At 42.3% G+C, this 23,247-nt stretch overlaps 1 long non-coding RNA gene across 6 annotated transcripts; it reads right to left on the bottom strand.

The window, feature by feature from the left end:
• Positions 1-4,315: 4,315 nt before the first annotated feature.
• LOC122799658 lies at positions 4,316-14,456 on the bottom strand. Of its 6 annotated transcripts, none has more exons than XR_006364489.1 (8): positions 14,098-14,456; positions 11,598-13,909; positions 10,957-11,343; positions 10,375-10,699; positions 9,426-10,055; positions 7,795-9,363; positions 6,131-7,602; positions 4,316-5,813 (listed from the first exon to the last, which is right to left on the bottom strand). It is a non-coding gene; the product is annotated as an uncharacterized LOC122799658 (long non-coding RNA). The 6 variants fall into 6 exon arrangements; XR_006364492.1 differs by having other exon boundaries at positions 6,131-8,766; positions 8,894-9,363; XR_006364491.1 differs by having other exon boundaries at positions 6,131-9,363; positions 11,598-12,699; positions 12,762-13,909.
• Between the last annotated feature and the right edge of the window lie 8,791 nt (positions 14,457-23,247).

Below are 23,247 nucleotides of genomic sequence, written 5' to 3'. Positions count from 1 at the left end.
GCTGCTCAACGCCAGAAGTCTAAACCTCAAGATGCACGCACTCGAGGCTCTCCTCAGTATGGAGAATATCAATATCTGTGCAGTAACAGAAACCTGGTTCAAGGCTCCCGAGAGCACCCCAGCACTACCAGGTTATACCTCACACCATGCTTTTCGGCCCCAAAACTCGGACCGAACCACAAAAGGAGGGGGAGTATCCATATTCATCAAAGATACCCACACCTCCAGGTTAGTGGCACTGCACGAAACATCGGAGACCATCCATGTGCAACTAACAGTGGGCAAAACCGCCTTTCAGTTTGCACCCTCCCAAACTCAGGAACCCCACTCAGCTTTCCTGAGAACACTGGAGAATATGAAGGTCTCTCTAAACACCATCATATTGGGTGACTTCAACTACCCAAACATAGACTGGGAGCACTACTCAAGCCCCTACACCCTCGCCCAACGGTTCCTAGAATTTATAAACTCAAATGCTATGGAACAACGGGTCACCACTCCCACAAGAGGGGAAAACATATTGGACCTGATCATCACCAACATGGGGACTGTATGTTCCATACCAGAGGTATACCCCTCATTGGTAAGATCTGACCATAAATTAATCTCACTGGACATCCTTATCCCGTCCCCACCCCCAGCCAAGGAAACCACGGTGAAGAACTTCTCAAAAGCAGACTTCACACTTCTCAAAACCGAGGTGGAATCCTTCAAAGCCCCTGGGCCAGTGGAAAATACGGCCCAAACCACAGAATCCTTTACAAATGCATTCTATGGACACCTGCAGGAATGCATGGATTGTGCTATCCCAAATAAAACCAAGACTCACTCCTCCAAAGGCAGGAGACCTGTCTGGTGGATCCCAGCCATAAATAAAATATACAACAGAAGGAGGAAGCTACTACATGATAGAGCAAAATTCCAAAACAGGACGTCATCTCTGATTAGTACTAGCAAGAAACTATGATCCCTTATAAAATCATCTAAGGCCAGCTTCGAAAGAAAAATTGCACAAGACGCTAAAGATAATCACAAAGCCTTCTTTAGTTATGTCAGGAACCTGGGTGGCAACTCCCAGATATGCTCTGAGTTAGTGCAAAATGACAAAAAATACACTGAACCCACAGACATTGCCAACATCCTGGCAGACAGGTTCAGTGCAAACTTCTCCCCCCTTCCCCCCCCAAAAGAGCAAATGTCTATCCCAACAGAATGTAGCCTCCCTGACATCACAGATACACAGGTGAGAGCTGCCCTCTCCAAAGCAAAAAACACAGCATCAATGGGACCGGACTGTGTCCCGGGCTGCATCCTACACAAGCTCCAAGAAGAACTGAACCCTCACATAAAGTCACTGTTCAATCTCAGCCTTACTACAGGATATGTACCCAAGGAATGGCGTACAGCAACAGTGGTCCCACTCCACAAAGGTGGTGCCACAACGGACCCCGGAAACTATCGCCCTATAAGCCTGACTAGCCTGGTCTGCAAAGCTATGGAGCGTATCATCATGGAACTCATTAACAAAGACATTGGGAACCTCCAAACACTGGATCCTACCCAATTCCGCTTTGTTAAGGGCAGATCTTGCCTCTTCAACCTGGTCGACTTCTTTGAAACAGTCACCAAGGCCATAGATGAAGGGAAGGTAGTCCACACAGCCTACCTGGACCTCGCAAAAGCCTTCGACACAATACCCCACTCAGGCATCATAAATAAGCTCACCAGCTTAAATATCAACCCCTATGTCACAAGATGGGTTGCAAACTGGCTCAGGGATAGAACCCACATGGTCAGAATTGCAGGTGCCATGTCAGACTCTAAACCAGTTACAAGTGGCGTCCCACAAGGCTCAGTCCTGGGACCTCTCTTGTTCGGTATATATTTCTCTGAGGTACAGGCTAACACAGGAGGACTATGGCTGACCAAGTTCGCAGATTACTGCAAACTGGGTGCCATAATTGACTCAACAACTGACACAAGCATCCTCCAAAAGGGTCTCACAGATACGGATAACTGGTGCCAGAGCCATGGCCTAAAGCTAAATGCCAAAAAGTGCGTAGTCATCCCCTTTGGGAAAAACAAAGTGCCCACAAATTACCACATAGGTGGTAATCCATTAAGTACGGAAGAAGTAATTAGGGATTTGGGGACCCAAGTAGATAGCAGTCTCTCCTTTGACAATCACGTTGCCAAAGTGGTTAGAAAGACCTTCTATATAGCCCACCTTATCACGAAAGGGTTCACATCTAGAACAAGAGAGGTCATTGTGCCCCTCTACTCATCACTCATCAGGCCCATAATTGAATACAATGCCCCATTTGGGATGTACCTTACCCGACACCTGCAGCAACTGGAAAGACCCCAAAAGTACTTCACCAAGAGGATCAAGGGACTCAAACAGATGCCCTACACAGTTAGGCTAAAGAAACTCCAGCTCTACTCAGTTTCTTACCGCCTACTCAGAGGCGATCTGTGCCTGACGTATAAAGCCATGTCCAAACCAGAATTAATGGACATGCTCCACCTCAGGAAATCCAAATCCCTTAGAGCTACACGCTCCAGGGACTTAAACCTCAGCACAGAAATAAATAGGACATGCTGGAGGGACAGATTCATATCCCAGAGGCTCCCCTCACTCTGGAACAAAATCCCAATCCGTGTTAGGCAGAGCCCCTCAATGACCCTCTTCAAGAGAAATGTTGACGAGTGGATGGGAGATCGTAGGTTTACCCCTGGGATCTCTTCTGTGTCCCTACTAGACAGAGGCACAGTAAACTAACCTTAAAAGGGCTATCTTCTGTGAACTACTATACAGAGGCACAGACAGCTAATCTAAAAGGGTGGCGAAAGCCAAACACACTCTGGCTAGGCTTATAAATGCCCTAGGGCAGATAGCCTAGTATCAACCTATGAACCTATGGCCAGCTCTGATGAATCTTCAGCTTCTAATACAGTAATATCTGCTCTAGCAATTTTTACGAAGGATAGATTTTCTTCATGTTTAGTCTTATTAATCCCACTGTTTTCATTGTGTATTAAATTCTCATCCAGCTGGTGTTGTAAATCCACAGCTTCAGCCATGTAGTCAACATCTGTGTTTCTCTTCTTTTTTCTTACAGTTATGTTCTTCAGTCCTTCCACGTTCAGTTTTGATTTCTTCCTTTTCACCTGCCCCTTGCCTCTTTTTTCTACCTTCTCTGTTGGAAAAACGGTGCCTTTTTCTGTAGACTGAAGGCTTTCTGATATAAAAATATCATCATTCCCTGTGTGTTACATAACAAATCGTGTCCTTTTTACTACGTATTCTCTTTTCTTTACAGACATTTATCAGTTTCTTTTTCTTCCTTGTTATTTGTTGAGAACTTCTTCCTTTCTTTCTTTTTTTGTTTCCATCAAAACAAACTGGATCCTCAGATTGCTGAATACTTACATCAAGGATTCCAGAGTTGTCAGTGGTATCGTCTTGTTTCATAGGAGTTGTATGATCTTTGCAGAAAATAGATGCATCATTTCCTAAATGTGCTCCGTTTGCTCTTTGCCTAATATTATTTAGTTCATCAGTCCGTTCATTAATATATGAAACAACAGTTCTCCAAGCCGTGCCAGTTGCACAAGTGCAATCATCATCGTCTGTTACCTTTAAATATGCATAGCATTTATTACACTGTATAAGATAGTTGTGCATTAGCAAATCGTTAATTGCATATTTATTTAAGGAATCCATATTCAGCTTCAAATGAATAAAATATTGCAGAAAAAGAATAATCAAAATCAGTAAACACAGAAATCAAAGAGAACTTAAATCAACTTAATATGATAAAAATCACATCAGCAATATACAACTAAATAATAAAGTACAGTAAAGTTGTTCTGACCATACAAGTTGTACAAGCCATCAATCGCTCGCAGTCTCACTTCTTTTTAACAGTAAAGTTAAATAAATCACAAACATAGGATTGTTTAGATATCCTCAGGATTTTCCTCTCTACAGTCTGTGTGAATGTGTAGCTATCTAGGCCCCTTAGGGTGACTAGAGCAAAACCTATGCCTTTCTAACAACCAACAGTGAAATTAAATATAAAACAAAATATGAATCAGAGTAAGTCTTGTTAACAAGTAGTTCATTCCTACGTAAACAAACAGTGAAAAACAGTGATAACAAATACAATATAGATTCAAATAAAACTTCTCTTACCAGTCAACTCCACAGTAAATCACAAACCAAGATAGGATTGTGCAGATATGCTCAGGATTTTCTTCTCTGCAGTCTGTGTAAATTTATAGCTGTCTAGGCCTCTTGGGGTGGCTAGAGCTTGTCTGTCTAAAACCTATGCCTTTCTAACAACCAGCAGTGAAATTAAAGGTAAAACAACAAAATATGAATCAGAGTAAGTCTTGTCAGCAAGCAGTCCCTTCCTACCTAAACAAACAGTAAAAAACAGTGATAACAAATACAATATAAAGTCAAATAAAACTTCTCATACCAGTTAACTCCACAGTAAATCACAAACCAAGATAAAATTGTTTAGATATGCTCTTTTGCAGGGACTTTCAAAACCGTGACATTAATTTCTCATACTATAAACCTTCTACTGCATTCCATACCATCAGACTTGATAGATTATGGTAGGGCTAGCATGCATAACTAAGGTGGGCAGGGGGACTTCCCCTCCGGTAAAACTTTAGTAATACCTGCTAACCCTAATCCCACCCCTGCCCCCAGCAAAAATTCTGTACCGTACCTTAAAAAACTTTGCTGTAACACAGCCACCACACAAGACATACTTAGATACACAAACACGCACCATCCCACCCTTCCATAACTACATCTATCCCCTTACCTAAACCTGATCGTAACCTACAGTACATACACTCACACCGAAACGCATAACATCTATGCCTTTACCTAGCACTGACCCTAACCTAAAGTACATAAACTCACACCCAAACACATAACATCTATGCCTTTACCTAGCACTGACCCCAACCTAAAGTACATACACTCACACCCAAACACATCACATCTATGCCTTTACCTAGCACTGACCCTAACCTAAAGTACATACACTCACACCCAAACACATAATATCTATGCCTTTACCTAGCATTGACTACAAACTAAAGTACATATACTCACACCCAAACACATAACATCTATGCCTTTACCTAGCACTGACCCTAACCTAACGTACATACACTCACACCCAAAGACATAACATCTATGCCTTTACTTAGCACTGACCCTAACCTAAAGTACATAACATCTATGCCTTTACCTAGCACAGACCCTAACCTAAAGAACATACACTCACACCCAAACACACATCTATGCCTTTACCTAGCACTGATCCTAACCTAAAGTACATACACTCACACCAAAACACATAACATCTATGCCTTTACCCAGCACTGACCCTAACCTAAAGTACATACACTCACACCCAAACACATAACATCTATGCCTTTACCTAGCACAGACCCTAACCTAAAGTACATACACTCACACCCAAACACATAACATCTATACCTTTACCTAGCACTGACCATAACCTAAAGTACATACACTCACACCCAAACACATGACATTTATGCCTTTACCTAGCACTGACCCTAACCTAAAGTGCATACACTTACACCCAAACACATAACATCTATGCCTTTACCTAGCACTGACCCTAACCTAAAGTACATACACTCACAATCAAACACACAACATCTATGCCTTTACCTAGCACTGACCCTAACCTAAAGTACATACACTCACACCCAAACACATAACATCTATGCCTTTACCTAGCACTGACCCTAACCTAAAGTACATACACTCACACCCAAACACACAACATCTATGCCTTTACCTAGCACTGACCCTAACCTGAAGTACATACAGTCACACCCAAACACATAACATCTATGCCTTTACCCAGCACTGACTCTAACCTAAAGTACATACACTCACACCCAAACATAACATCTATGCCTTTACCTAGCACTGACCCTAACCTAAAGTACATACACTCACATCCAAACACACATCTATGCCTTTACCTAGCACTGACCCTAACCTAAAGTACATACACTCACACCCAAATGCACATCTATGCCTTTACCTACCACTGACCCTAACCTAAAGTACATACACTCACACCCAAACACATAACATCTATGCCTTTACCTAGCACCGACCCTAACCTAAAGTACATACACTTACACCCAAACACACAACATCTATGCCTTTACCTAGCACTGACTCTAACCTAAACTACATACACTCACACCCAAACACATAACATTTATGCCTTTACCTAGCACCGACCCTAACCTATAGTACATACACTCACACCCAAACACATAACATCTATGCCTTTACCTAGCACTGACCCTAACCTAAAGTACATACACTCACACCAAAACACATAACATCTATGCCTTTACCTAGCACTGACCTTAACATAAAGTACATACACTCACACCCAAACACATAACATCTATGCCTTTACCTAGCACTGACCCTAACCTAATGTACATAGACTCACACCCAAACACATAACATCTATGCCTTTACCTAGCACTGACCCTAACCTAAAGTACATACACTCACACCCAAACACATAACATCTATGCCTTTACCTAGCACTGACCCTAACCTAAAAGTACATACACTCACACCCAAACACATAACATCTATGCCTTTACCTAGCACTGACCCTAACCTAAAGTACATACACTCACACCCAAACACACATCTATGCGTTACCTAGCACTGACCCTAACCTAAGGTACATACACTCACACCCAAACACATAACATCTATGCCTTTACCTAGCACTGACCATAACTTAAAGTACATACACTCACACCCAAACACACATATATGCATTTACCTAGCACTGACCTTAACCTAAAGTACATACACTCACACCCAAACACATAACATCTATGCCTTTACCTAGCACTGACTCTAACCTAAAGTACATACACTCACACCCAAACACATAACATCTATGCCTTTACCTAGCACTGACCCTAACCTAAAGTACATACACTCACACCCAAACACATAACAGCTATGTCTTTACCTAGCACTGACCATAACCTAAAGTACATACACTCACACCCAAACACATAACATTTATGCCTTTACCTAGCACTGACCCTAACCTAAAGTACATACACTTACACCCAAACACATAACATCTATGCCTTTACCTAGCACTGACCCTAACCTAAAGTACATACACTCACACCCAAACAGACAACATCTATGCCTTTACCTAGCACTGACCCTAACCTAAAGTACATACACTCACACCCAAACACATAACATCTATGCCTTTACCTAGCACTGACCCTAACCTAAAGTACATACACTCACACCCAAACACACAACATCTATGCCTTTACCTAGCACTGTCCCTAACCTAAAGTACATACAGTCACACCCAAACACATAACATCTATGTCTTTACCCAGCACTGACCCTAACCTAAAGTACATACACTCACTCCCAAACACATAACATTTATGCCTTTACCTAGCACTGACCCTAACCTAAAGTGCATACACTTACACCCAAACACATAACATCTATGCCTTTACCTAGCACTGACCCTAATCTAACGTACATACACTCACACCCAAACACACAACATCTATGCCTTTACCTAGCACTGACCCTAACCTAAAGTACATACACTGACACCCAAACACACAACATCTATGCCTTTACCTAGCACTGACCCTAACCTAAAGTACATACAGTCACACCCAAACACACATCTATGCCTTTACCTAGCACTGACCCTAACCTAAAGTACATACACTCACACCCAAACACACAACATCTATGCCTTTACCTAGCACTGACCCTAACCTAAAGTACATACACTCACACCCAAACACATAACATCTATGCCTTTACCTAGCACTGACCCTAATGTAAAGTACATACACTCACACCCAAACACATAACATCTATGCCTTTACCTAGCACTGACCCTAACCTATAGTACATACACTCACACCCAAACACTTAACATCTATGCCTTTACCTAGCATTGACCCTAACCTAAAGTACATACACTCACACCCAAACACATAACATCTATGCCTTTACCTAGCACTGACCCTAACCTAAAGTACATACACTCACACCCAAACACATAACATCTATGCCTTTACCTAGCACTGACCCTAGCCTAAAGTACATGCACTCACACCCAAACACATAACATCTATGACTTTACCTAGCACTGACCCTAACCTAAAGTACATACACTCACACGCAAACACACAACATCTATGCCTTTACCTAGCACTGACCATAACCTAAAGTACATACAGTCACACCCAAACACATAACATCTATGCCTTTACCCAGCACTGACCCTAACCTAAAGTACATACACTCACACCCAAACACACAACATCTATGCCTTTACCTAGCACTGACCCTAACCTAAAGTACATACACTCACACCCAAACACAAAACATCTATGCCTTTACCTAGCACTGACCCTAACCTAAAGTACATACACTCCCACCCAAACACACATCTATGCCTTTACCTAGCACTGACCCTAACCTAAAGTACATACACTCACACGAAAACACATAACATCTATGCTTTTACCTAGCACTGACCCTAACGTAAAGTACATACACTCACACCCAAACATATAACATCTATGCCTTTACCTAGCACTGACCCTAACCTAATGTACATACACTCACACCCAAACACATAACATCTATGCCTTTACCTAGCACTGACCCTAACCTAAAGTACATACAGTCACACCCAAACACATAACATCTATGCCTTTACCCAGCACTGACCCTAACCTAAAGTACATACACTCACACCCAAACACACATCTATGCCTTTACCTAGCACTGACCCTAACCTAAAGTACATACACTCACACCCAAACACACAACATCTATGCCTTTACCTAGCACTGACCCTAACCTAAAGTACATACACTCACACCCAAACACACATCTATGCCTTTACCTAGCACTGACCCTAACCTAAAGTACATACACTCACACCAAAACACATAACATCTATGCCTTTACCTAGCACTGACCTTAACGTAAAGTACATACACTCACACCCAAACACATAACATCTATGCCTTTACCTAGCACTGACCCTAACCTAATGTACATACACTCACACCCAAACACATAACATCTATGCCTTTACCTAGCACTGACCCTAACCTAAAGTACATACACTCACACCCAAACACATAACATCTATGCCTTTACCTAGCACTGACCCTAACCTAAAAGTACATACACTCACACCCAAACACATAACATCTATGCCTTTACCTAGCACTGACCCTAACCTAAAGTACATACACTCACACCCAAACACACATCTATGCCTTTACCTAGCAATGACCCTAACCTAAAGTACATACACTCACACCCAAACACATAACATCTATGCCTTTACCTAGCACTGACCCTAACTTAAAGTACATACACTCACACCCAAACACACATATATGCATTTACCTAGCACTGACCTTAACCTAAAGTACATACACTCACACCCAAACACGTAACATCTATGCCTTTACCTAGCACTGACTCTAACCTAAAGTACATACACTCACACCCAAACACATAACATCTATGCCTTTACCTAGCATTGAACCTAACCTAAAGTACATACACTCACACCAAAACACATAACATCTATGGCTTTACCTAGCACTGACCCTAACCTAAAGTACATACACTCACACCCAAACACATAACAGCTATGCCTTTACCTAGCACTGACCATAACCTAAAGCACATACACTCACACCCAAACACATAACATTTATGCCTTTACCTAGCACTGACCCTAACTTAAAGTGCATACACTTACATCCAAACACATAACATCTATGCCTTTACCTAGCACTGACCCTAACCTAAAGTACATACACTCACACCCAAACACACAACATCTATGCCTTTACCTAGCACTGACCCTAACCTAAAGTACATACACTCACACCCAAACACATAACATCTATGCCTTTACCTAGCACTGACCCTAACCTAAAGTACATAGACTCACATCCAAACACACAACATCTATGCCTTTACCTAGCACTGACCCTAACCTAAAGTACATACAGTCACACCCAAACACATAACATCTATGTCTTTACCCAGCACTGACCCTAACCTAAAGTACATACACTCACACCCAAACACACAACATCTATGCCTTTACCTAGCACTGACCCTAACATAAAGTACATACACTCACACGCAAACACACATCTATGCCTTTACCTAGCACTGACCCTAACCTAAAGTACATACACTCACACCCAAACACACATCTATGCCTTCACCTAGCACTGACCCTAACCTAAAGTACATACACTCACACCCAAACACATAACATCTATGCCTTTACCTAGCACTGACCCTAACGTAAAGTACATACACTCACACCAAAACACATAACATCTATGCCTTTACCTAGCACTGACCCTAACCTATAGTACATACACTCACACCCAAACACTTAACATCTATGCCTTTACCTAGCACTGACCCTAACCTAAAGTACATACACTCACACTCAAACACATAACATCTATGCCTTTACCTAGCACTGACCCTAACCTAAAGTACATACACTCACACCCAAACACATAACATCTATGCCTTTACCTAGCACTGACCCTAGCCTAAAGTACATGCACTCACACCCAAACACATAACATCTATGACTTTACCTAGCACTGACCCTAACCTAAAGTACATACACTCACACGCAAACACACAACATCTATGCCTTTACCTAGCACTGACCCTAACCTAAAGTACATACAGTCACACCCAAGCACATAACATCTATGCCTTTACCCAGCACTGACCCTAACCTAAAGTACATACACTCACACCCAAACACACATCTATGCCTTCACCTAGCACTGACCCTAACCTAAAGTACATACACTCACACCCAAACACACAACATCTATGCCTTTACCTAGCACTGACCCTAACCTAAAGTACATACACTCACACCCAAACACACATCTATGCCTTTACCTAGCACTGACCCTAACCTAAAGTACATACACTCACACCAAAACACATAACATCTATGCTTTTACCTAGCACTGACCCTAACGTAAAGTACATACACTCACACCCAAACACATAACATCTATGCCTTTACCTAGCACTGACCCTAACCTAATGTACATACACTCACACCCAAACACATAACATCTATGCCTTTACCTAGCACTGACCCTAACCTAAAGTACATACTCTCACACCCAAACACATAACATCTATGCCTTTACCTAGCACTGACCCTAACCTAAAGTACATACACTCACACCCAAACACACATCTATGCCTTTACCTAGCACTGATCCTAAACTAAAGTACATACAGTCACACCCAAACACATAACATCTATGCCTTTACCCAGCAATGACCCTAACCTAAAGTACATACACTCACACCCAAACACACAACATCTATGCCTTTACCTAGCACTGACCCTAACGTAAAGTACATACCCACACACTCAAACTCACATCTATGCCTTTACCTAGCACTGACCCTAACCTAAAGTACATACACTCACACCCAAACACATAACATCTATGCCTTTACCTAGCACTGACCCTAACCTAATGTACATATACTCACACCCAAACACATAACATCTATGCCTTTACCTAGCACTGACCCTAACCTAAAGTACATGCACTCACACCCAGACACATAACATCTATGCCTTTACCTAGCACTGACCCTAACCTAAAGTACACACACTCACACACAAACACACATCTATGCCTTTACCTAGCACTGACCCTAACCTAAAGTACATACACTCACACCCAAACACATAATATCTATGCCTTTACCTAGCACTGACCCTAACTTACATACACTCACACCCAAACACACATCTATGCATTTACCTAGCACTGACCTTAACCTAAAGTACATACACTCACACCCATACACATAACATCTATGCCTTTAACTAGCACTGACTCTAACCTAAAGTACATACACTCACACCCAAACACATAACATCTATGCCTTTAACTAGCATTGAACCTAATTTAAAGTACATACACTCACACTCAAACACATAACATCTAAGCCTTTACCTAGCACTGACCCTAAACTAAAGTACATACACTCACACCCAAACACACATCTATGCCTTTACCTAGCACTGACCCTAACCTAAAGTACATACACTCACACCCAAACACATAACATCTGTACCTTTACCTACCACTGACCCTAACCTAAAGTACATACACTCACACCCAAACACATAACATCTATGCCTTTACCTAGCACTGACCCTAACCTAAAGTACATACACTCACACCCAAACACACATCTATGCCTTTACCTAGCACTGACCCTAACCTGAAGTACATACACTCACACCCAAACACACAACATATATGCCTTTACCTAGCACTGACCCTAACCTAAAGTACATACACTCACACCCAAACACACATCTTTGCCTTTACCTAGCACTGACCCTAACCTAAAGTACATCCACTCACACGCAAACACATAACATCTATGCCTTTACCTAGCACTGACCCTAACCTAAATTGCATACACTTACACCCAAACACATAACATCTATGCCTTTACCTAGCACTGACCCTAACCTAAAGTACATACACTCACACCCAAACACACATCTATGCCTTTACCTAGCACTGACCGTAACCTAAAGTACATACACTCACACCCAAACACATAACATCTATGCCTTTATCTAGCACTGACCCTAACCTAAAGTACATACACTCACACCCAAACGCACAACATCTATGCCTTTACCTAGCACTGACCCTAACCTAAAGTACATACATTCACACCCAAACACATAACATCTATGCCTTTACCCAGCACTGACCCTAACCTAAAGTACATACACACACCCAAACACACAACATCTATGCCTTTACCTAGCACTGACCCTAACCTAAAGTACATACACTCACGCCAAAACACGTAACATCTATGCCTTTACCTAGCACTGACCCTAACCTAAAGTACATACACTCACACCCAAACACATAACATCTATGCCTTTACCTAGCACTGACCCTAACCTAAAGTACATACACTCACACCCAAACACATAACATCTATGCCTTTACCTAGCACTGACCCTAACCTAAAGTACATACACTCACACCCAAACACATAACATCTATGCCTTTACCTAGCACTGACCCTAACCTAAAGTACATACACTCACACCCAAACACATAACATCTACGCCTTTTCCTAGCACTGACCCTAACCTAAAGTACATACACTCACACCCAAACACATAACATCTATGCCTTTACCTAGCACTGACCCTAACCTAAAGTACATACAGTCACACCCAAACACATAACATCTATGCCTTTACCCAGCACTGACCCTAACCTAAAGTACATACCCTCACACCCAAACACATAACATCTATGCCTTTACCTAGCACTGACCATAACCTAAAGTACATACACTCACACCCTAACACATAACATCTATGCCTTTACCTAGCACTGACCCTATCCTAAAGTACATCCACTCACACCCAAACATATAACATCTATGCCTTTACCTAGCATTGACCCAACCTAAAGTACATACACTCACACCCAAACACACAACATCTATGTCTTTACCTAGCACTGACCCTAACCTAAAGTACATACACACATCCAAACACACAACATCTATGCCTTTACCTAGCACTGAGCCTAACCTAAAGTACATACACTCACTCCAAAACACATAACATCTATGCCTTTACCTAGCACTGACCCTAACCTGAAGTACATACACTCACACCCAAACACATAACATCTATGCCTTTACCTAGCACTGATTCTAACCTAAAGTACATACACTCACACCCAAACACACAACATCTATGCCTTTTCCTAGCTGACCCTAACCTAAAGTACATACACTCACACCCAAACACATAACATCTATGCCTTTTCCTAGCTGACCCTAACCTAAGGTACATACACTCACACCCAAACACACATCTATGCCTTTACCTAGCACTGACCCTAACCTAAAGTACATACACTCACACCCAAACACATAACATCTATGCCTTTACCTAGCACTGACCCTAACCTAAAGTACATACACTCACACCCAAACACATAACATCTATGCCTTTTCCTAGCTGACCCTAACCTAAAGTACATACACTCACACCCAAACACACAACATCTATGCCTTTACCTATCACTGACCCTAACCTAAAGTACATACACTCACACCCAAACACATAACATCTATGGCTTTACCTACCACTGACCCTAACCCACAGATCTAATGTTGTACTTTTCATTCTTCCTCAATGAATGAGTTACAGCTCAAACCTTTGGGTCCATCTCGGCCACATACTATAAACTTTGGATCCAATTCTCAAGCTCGTCCCTCTACCCATAATGCCCTATTCCATCCTCATTATCTCAGGTCTCATTTGCCGCCATTGTGCTCAGACTGAGAGTCCTTCTCTCGGGTGATTATACTAGTGAATTGTAAGTGTTTTTGCTTCTTTGTCTAAATATTTTTATTTCTGTTGTTTCTCAACCTCCCTCTTATTTTTTTGATATAGCATCAGGCTCCTTACTATCTTTGTTAATATTTTCCTTATTTTACCATAGTTGGTATTCTGTACCTTACCCTTTAACATACTGTATTTTCTTGATTATCATTGCTGGTAATTTTTCTTTCCTTTCTTTCTAACTCTTTTCTTTTTCATATTCCTTTTAGTTGCTTTATAGTAGAACTGTCATTGCTTTCCTCTCCTGTCGTAACTGATAAATCGACAGGTTTCAAAAAATGCACTTCTTGCGAGCATAAAACCCCTAACTCAGATTCCCACAAGTAGTGCATTTATTGTCTCGGAGCTGCCCATCTGGATACTAACCGGAATATTTGTGCTGGATTCAATTTTAGGGCGTTGGCTGACAGATGCAACAAACTTATTTTAAAATGACTTCTTCCTCCTGCTTCAACAACTGCTTCTGGGGCTCAAACTCCCAGCAAATCTACTAATTCTGCTCCTTTGGAACATAGAAAATGCTTTCCACTGAAGTCCCCCTAGGACTTCTTTGGAACCACCAGCAGAAGTTCAAATATCTTTCAATCTGACATCCTCCGACCCAAAGGCTCAATCTTCAGATCCAAAATCATCATATCACAAAGCTTTGAATCCTATTATAATATCAGCCACCCTTATGGCTTTGACCTTGGATTCAAGGCCTTCGGATCCATAACCTGGCACCTCACACAGCCAAAGATGTTACTCACCAGAATTCATCCTGGATCCAATTTCTCCTACTCTGCACTCTCCCTTCTTGCAGACTTCCAAGACACATTCCAAGCCACATTCCACCACATCCTCCAGAAGTTTATCAGAAGTGGATGTGGATAGCATGATGCAAAAATTTCTCAGATCCAGATGGGGGTCATACCTGCTCTGTCCCTATTGGATCCATGAGTTTTCCAACCACTTCTCATAAGATACTGTCTCCTTCCCCAATCCATTCTAAAGTTTTGGAGCCCCAGGATCTGACAGCCCAGAGATGTCCAGAGTCATATCGGAAAAAAATTGCTTCTTTGACTCTGACAGCATCCAGACGACTTCCGCTCCTATATCTCTGGATCAGAATAGAAGTGTCAGCACTGGATCTATGGGGTCGGGATCACCTCCAATGTTATCGGAGCCATCTTTGCCCTTGGAGCCTCGGTGCTGGCCAGCTTGGGTCTGGTTCCATCCTCAAGGCATGGATCCAGAATCATGATCTACATATACTGGAAGTCTCAGCTCTGGTGCTAGTGGCCACAGCTTCTCCAGGCCTATCTGCCTTTGAGGTTGTAGAAAGGATTAGAGAACCAGTCTCTCACCCCTTGGATCCATTCCCTGTTCCCTCCTTAGTTCTGAGCTCTAAGTCGATCAAGCCTACCCCACAGGGACAGCCAGTTCCAGCTAGCTTCCAATCAGTTCTCATAGAGGAACACCCCTTCTCTTCAGATACCTCCTTTGAACATCTCCCAGAGGAGTTTCATTGGAAGAAAGCATACAAGAGGAGGCACATAGATTCCCCACTGGAATCTCTTTTGGAGGATACTGATTTCGATGAAGGAGAATGCTCCCCCATATCATCACCAGATGATGTCTCTTCTGGAGACATATTAGAGATCCCCAGGCAATAATGTGGTTGGTCTTCCGATAATCCTTCTCCAGAAGAATCAGTATTTTTGGAAGCTTTCGGTTGTGGCCCATCTATGTCTTGGGGTACCCCGCCCCAATGGATGAACTCATTGATTTAATTTCCTACCAGACATGGAAGGAGCCAGATACCATTGAACCTATTCTGAGGTGATCTAACAACTTCTTTGCTCCTCTGGCTTGGTCTTAGGGTATTATTCTCACTTAGGGTGCGAGAGGTCCTGGGTTCAAATCCTGGACAAGCCCTGAATTTGGGTGGGAGGTTGGTATAATGATTAAGGTGGTTACCTTACTGACACAAGGTGCAGGGTTTGATTCCCACATGGGGTAATTAGCTAGGCTTAACATGGCCCACAAAGGTAGCTAGCCTAGTACTAATCTGTGTACCTTATGAACCTCTGTAGGATAGACCCCACTGGAGCGAAGTAGTCCCAGTACATGCTATGATGGTGGTGGTGACAGTCACTACAAAAGAGCTAGTGGAACAGAGCACATCTGTTCATCCGCCAAACAGTCTAGGGTGCTGGACAGATTTGGAAAGTGAGTTTTTGCCTCTGCAACCTTTGATTTGAGGTCTTTTAACTACCTGGCACATTTCACAAGACTACAGAGAGATTTGACTAAGGAACTATCAAATTCTCTTTCTGAGTCTGTGTCTGCAGAGGCTTTCAAAAGATCATCCTCTCAGCTGTCCACTCTTTTGTCCATTTCCAGTGCTTCCATGAGGTTGATCAATTTCCAATGCTTCCAGAAGGTTGGTCTCTAATGCAGCTTAAGGCACCTGAAGGGCTGCTGTTTAAGGCATTGCCATAAGGAGACATGCCTGGATGTGACTTTGCAAAGCCTTTCAAGACATCTTTCATCAACGCTCCATTTGATGGTACATCCTTATTTAGTCCATTGGTAAAAGAAATGCTTACCTACAGCAAACAAGAAGGGAGGACTCTGCCTGCTGTGGGAAACAAGTTTTCTACCCTTCAATGAACCTTTTCTAGGAATCAAAGAGGTGGTAAGAAATTGTGGTTCCGCAAATCTCAGCGACCTTTCCAAGATCCATGTGGGGACAACTCTTCCAGAGGCAGAGGAGGCAGTTCCAATGGTAGACATCGCCCTAGAGGCAGAGGAGGCCCACAAAATCAGGGTTTCCAAGATTTCTTTCCAGACAGACCCTTCCACACTCCTGAAGTGCTGCCCGACTGTCCACCTCTGGGGGCAGTCAGGGCCAATTGTCCTTGTACCAAGATGCCTGGGCAAATATAACAGAAGATTCATGGGTGATAAGAATAATATCCAGGAGTTATTGCATTCCATTTTCCCAACTCCCTTGTTGCAAAAGAGAGAAGCTTCCCAATGTACCACCCAGTCAGAGGAAGGCAGTAGCACAAGAAATTCAAAAGCTGCTACTCAAGAGAGTTATCCAGGAGATCCCACCAGACAAAATAGGATTTAAAATTTACACTTCTTTTTAGGGCCCAAAAAGACAGGGGACCTCAGACTAATTGTGGATCTTAGCAAATTGAATCACTACATGAAAAAGTGAAAGTTCCGAATGGTCACAGTACAGTTCATTCTGCCATTTCTAAGCAAAGATGATTGGATGTGCTCTATAAACCTTCAGGATGCATACAAAATCTCATCAAAATAGACACTTCAGAAGTCATTTATGCTTTTGGCTGGGAGTTATTTTCTACCAATTCAGAGCCCGGCCCTTTGGACTCACCACAGCCCCCAGGATGCTTACCAAATGTATGCCAGTGGTGGCAGCTCAATTGAGGCTGAAAGGATTCCGAGTGTTTACATCTCTAGATGACTGGCTCCTCACCGCCCCATCCAAGCAGCTCCTTAAACAATCCAGGGACTATTTGCTTCAGATTTGTCAGTCATTGGGAATAGCAATCAGTTATGCCAAATCAAAGTTGACATTAGTTCAGAGCCTGGACACCTCAGGGGGGAGTCACCGAGAGATATTGTAGCCCTCATTTGGCCACCCGGTGTCCTTTATGCGTATCCTCCACTCCCCTTGATTCCCAAATTTCTACAGAAATCAACTCAGCTGAAGAGCTCAATCATCTCCATTGCCTCCTACTGGCCTCAACAGGTGTGGTTCCCCTCCCTTTGGTCTCATCTTCGTTATCCTGCATGGAAACTGAACACAACTCCAGATCTCCTTGCACACCCCTCATGGATGAGTCATCCCAATATCCTTGCCGTCAAACTGACCACATAGTTTCTCCACTTCCAGTAATTGCCAGATGGCCCAGGCTTTCCTCCTCAGTATGCATCATTATATTATCCTTGCAAAAAGAGTCCACCAGGAAAGTTTACAAGAGCAAGTGGAAAAGATTCTCCCTTTGGGTATTGAAAAATGGTGCTGATCCTTTTTTCTGCTCCGGTTTCTGCTGTTCTTGAATTTTTGGCTGTCCTTTTTAAAGGAGCAGCTAGGTTTTCTATGATTAAACTGCAAATGGCAGCCATTTAAAATTTTCATACAGGAGATGAAGATTATTCTTTGGCTTCTTCCAAATTATGTAAATCACTTCTAAAAGGCATTTTTTCTCCTTAAGCCACCAATAAAGGATCCTTCCCCTCCCTGGGATCTGACTGTCATGGTGTAAGAACTGACTCAAAAACCCTTTGAACCTTCATCAAAGAATGATCTAAAATTTATTTCATGGAAAACAGCCTTCTTGGTACCTATCACTTCTGCAAAATGAATTTTTGAACTCCAGTTTCTCTCATCAAAGTCTCCCTTCATTATTTTCCATAAAGATAGGATTACTTTACGGACAAACCCTTTCTTTTTTACTTAAAGTGGCTTTTGAGTCTAACATTAACCAGTCCATTCATTTACCAGTTTTATTTTCAAAATTTTCAAACAAAGAAGAATACATGCTACATCTCCTAGATGTGTACAGACAATTATGTTTTTTATCTACACAACAAAACCATCAGAAAATCAGATCAGCTGTTTGTTTCCTTCTCACCAAAAAGACTGGGTTATCCAGTTTCTAAAGTTACATTAGCTAAATGGATTACGGATTGCATTTCTTGGATCTGTTCTCAATAAAGTATCTCCCTACCAAAAACACCTAAAGCCCACTCAACTAGATCCATGGCCACTTCATCTGCTTTCTGGTAAAGAACCTCTGTTGATGACATTTGTGCACCAGACACTCATTCCAATGCTCATATCTTTGTTACTCTGTACAAATTGGATCTAATATCCCATTCGTTGAGGAAGAATGGAAAGGACAGTATCAGATTTAAAAGCTATGTACTCACCATAACTAGGCATCTGTTTTGTCCATTTTCATTCTTCCTTAACTTCCCCCTCATCCATCCCCCTTCCTAAAATATTTTAAAGGAATCCCTTGGATTATTTATTGGAACTTATAGTTGTGGGTTTGAGCTCTGTTCTTTTAGCTATCCCTTTTTCTATCTAATTTATGGGGATTTTATGGCAACAAACTTGATCTGAGGTATTGAGGATGGACTAGGACATTATGGGTAAAGGGAGAAGCTCGAGAGTTGGATCCAAAGTCTATAGTATGCGGCCAAGTCCGATTCGTAACCCATTTGTTGAGGAAGAGTGAAAACGGACAATACATATGCCTAGTTACATGAGTACATAACTGTTTTTTATGTTATTAGTCTAAACTATTATTTTATTGCTTACATTTCTGTATTTTTTGTTTATGAAACATTTTGTATTTTACCTGAGCTGAGCCTGAAATTGCTCAGCATTGATCAGTGCACTACCCCAGTAAACAAATATAAATAAATACATACACAAATAAATAAATAAACCGTAACACCCAAACACATGCACAAACACTCTCACCATCCTTCAAAAACCCACTTATCTGACTCAACGATACATACCTTTCAGATGTCCAATATTTGAAAATATGAGCATTCGATAATCTCTACTGTCCCTTTTGTTTGTTGACAAAATGTACATTTGACAAAAAGCAGGGGAACTGTACACACAGACACACACACATATGGCTGTGAACAAAAAGTTATCATCTTTGTCCAGTCTACTCACCTGTTCAGTAAAAGAAATACAGTAAAATGAAATAAAAAAATAAAGTCACAAAAAAACGTTGGTTGCGTGACACATACCAAACTGTTGCTGTACTTTTGTAATTCTATAAACTTGAATTATCCAGCAGAGGAAAGTAGTGTTTCATCTTGCAGCTAGTCTCCAAAGCCTGTTTTTAATATATTAAATTCACAGTACTTACCACCCATGCAGGAGCAGCTGTCACAACGTATAGTATCTCCACTCTGAATATGTGTAAACCAACTCTTAACAGACACTCCATCCTCTCTCTGAACCACTTTAAGCATAACTTGCATAATGTCCATCCCATGCATGTATCACTGTAAATGCAACTCACATAATGACCATATTCTGCAGGTATCACTGTAAACATAAATTCACAATGACCATCCTCTGCAGGTATCTCTGTAAATATAGCTCACATAGTGACCATCCCCTGCAGGTAGTACAGCTCACACAATGACCATCACCAGCAGGTATGACTGTAAACAGACCTCACACAATGACCATCCCCTGCAGGTATTACAGCTCACACACTGACCATCACCAGCAGGTATGACTGTAAACAGACCTCACACAATGACCATCCCCTGCAGGTAGTACAGCTCACACAATGACCATCACCAGCAGGTATGACTGTAAACAGACCTCACACAATGACCATCCCCTGCAGGTATTACAGCTCACACACTGACCATCACCAACAGGTATCACTGTAAACAGACCTCACACAATGACCATCCCCTGCAGGTAGTACAGCTCACACAATGACCATCACCAGCCGGTATGACTGTAAACAGACCTCACATAATGACCATCCTCTGCAGTTATCTCTATAAATACAGCTCACATAATGACCATCACCAGCAGGTATGACTGTAAACAGACCTCACACAATGACCATCCCCTGCAGGTAGTACAGCTCACACAATGATCATCACCAGCAAGTATGACTGTAAACAGACCTCACACAATGACCATCCTCTGCAGGTAGTACAGCTCACATAATGAACATCACCAGCAGGTATGACTGTAAACAGACCTCACACATTGACCTTACCCTGCAGGTATCACTGTAAATATAGCTCACACAGTGACCATCCCCAGAAGATATGACTGTAAACAGACCTCACACAATGACCTTACCCTGAAGGTATCACTGTAAATACAGCTCAAACGATGACCATCCCCTGCAGGTAGTACAGCTCACACAATGACTATCACCAGCAGGTATGACTGTAAACAGACCTCATACAATGACCATCCCCTGCAGGTAGTACAGCTCACACACTGACCATCACCAACGGGTATCACTGTAAACAGACCTCACACAATGACCATCCCCTGCATGTAGTACAGCTCACACAATGACCATCACCAGCAGGTATCACTGTAAACAGACCTTACACAATGACCATCCTCTGTAGGTAGTACAGTTCACACAATGACCTTACCCTGCAGGTATCACTGTAAATACAGCTGACACAATGACCATCCCCTGTAGGTAGTACAGTTCACACAATGACCTTACCCTGCAGGTTCCACTGTAAATACAGCTCACACAATGACCATCCCCTGCAGACAGTACAGCTCACACAATGAACATCACCAGCAGGTATGACTGTAAACAGTCCTCACACAATGACCGTCCTCTGCAGGTAGTACAGCTTACACAATGACCATCACCAACAGGTATCACTGTAAACAGACCTCACACAATGACCATCCCCTGCAGGTAGTACAGCTCACACAATGACCATCACCAGCAAGTATCACTGTAAACAGACCTCACACAATGACCATCCTCTGTAGGTAGTACAGTTCACACAATGACCTTACCCTGCAGGTATCACTGTAAATACAGCTGACACAATGACCATCCCCTGTAGGTAGTACAGTTCACACAATGACCTTACCCTGCAGGTATCACTGTAAATACAGCTCACACAATGACCATCCTCTGCAGGTGTCTCTGTAAATAGAGCTCACATAATGACCATCACCAGCAGGTAGTACAGCTCACACAATGACTATCACCTGCAGGTATGACTGTAAACAGACCTCACACAATGACCACCCCCTGCAGGTAGTACAGCTCACACAATGACCATCACCAGCAGGTATCACTGTAAACAGACCTCACACAATCACCATCCTCTGCAGGTCTCTCTGTAAACATAACTCACACAATGACCTTACCCTGCAGGTATCACTGTAAATACAGCTCACACACTGACCATCCCCAGAAGGTATGACTATAAACAGAACTTATACAATGACTGTCACCTGCAGATATTCCTGTAACCACAACTTGCACAATGTCCATCCCCTGCATGTATTGGTGTAAACACAACTCAAACAATGACCATCCTCTGTTGGTATTGCTGTAAACACACCTTACACAATCACCATCCCCTACAAGTGTTGCTGCAATTACAACTCACACAGTGGTCATTCCCTGCAGACATTACTGTAATCACAACTCACACAATGACCTTCCCTTGCAGGTATCACAGTAGGATCATAGGAGGTTACTAGGCTAATGGCCCTGGGGCCCTTACAAGCCTAGCCAAGAGTTTATCCCCAAAAATGAAACCTCAGTCACCACTGGTCACCCCCGTCAATGAGGGACACAGGTGGAACCCCTGGGACAAATTTGTGGTTTCCCATTCACTCATTAAGATTGCACTTGAAGAGGGTCACCGAGGTACTGTGCTTGACATGTATGGGAAGTCTATTCCAGAGATGGGGCAGCCTCTGGGAGACAAACCTGTCACTCCAGCAGGTTTTGTTGATGTCACATATTAGATTCAGGCCTTTTGAGTGGGTAATGAGTGAGGAGTTATATTTACTGATATGGAGCATCTCTAGTAGGGCAGGGTCCAAGATTGC

Source organism: Protopterus annectens, chromosome 4.part0 (genome assembly GCF_019279795.1).
Source record: "Protopterus annectens isolate FY-2018-M chromosome 4.part0, PAN1.0, whole genome shotgun sequence".
Lineage (NCBI taxonomy): Eukaryota > Metazoa > Chordata > Ceratodontiformes > Protopteridae > Protopterus > Protopterus annectens.
The sequence above is the reverse complement of the archived record's forward strand: the minus strand, read 5'-3'. Positions and strand labels throughout refer to the sequence as shown.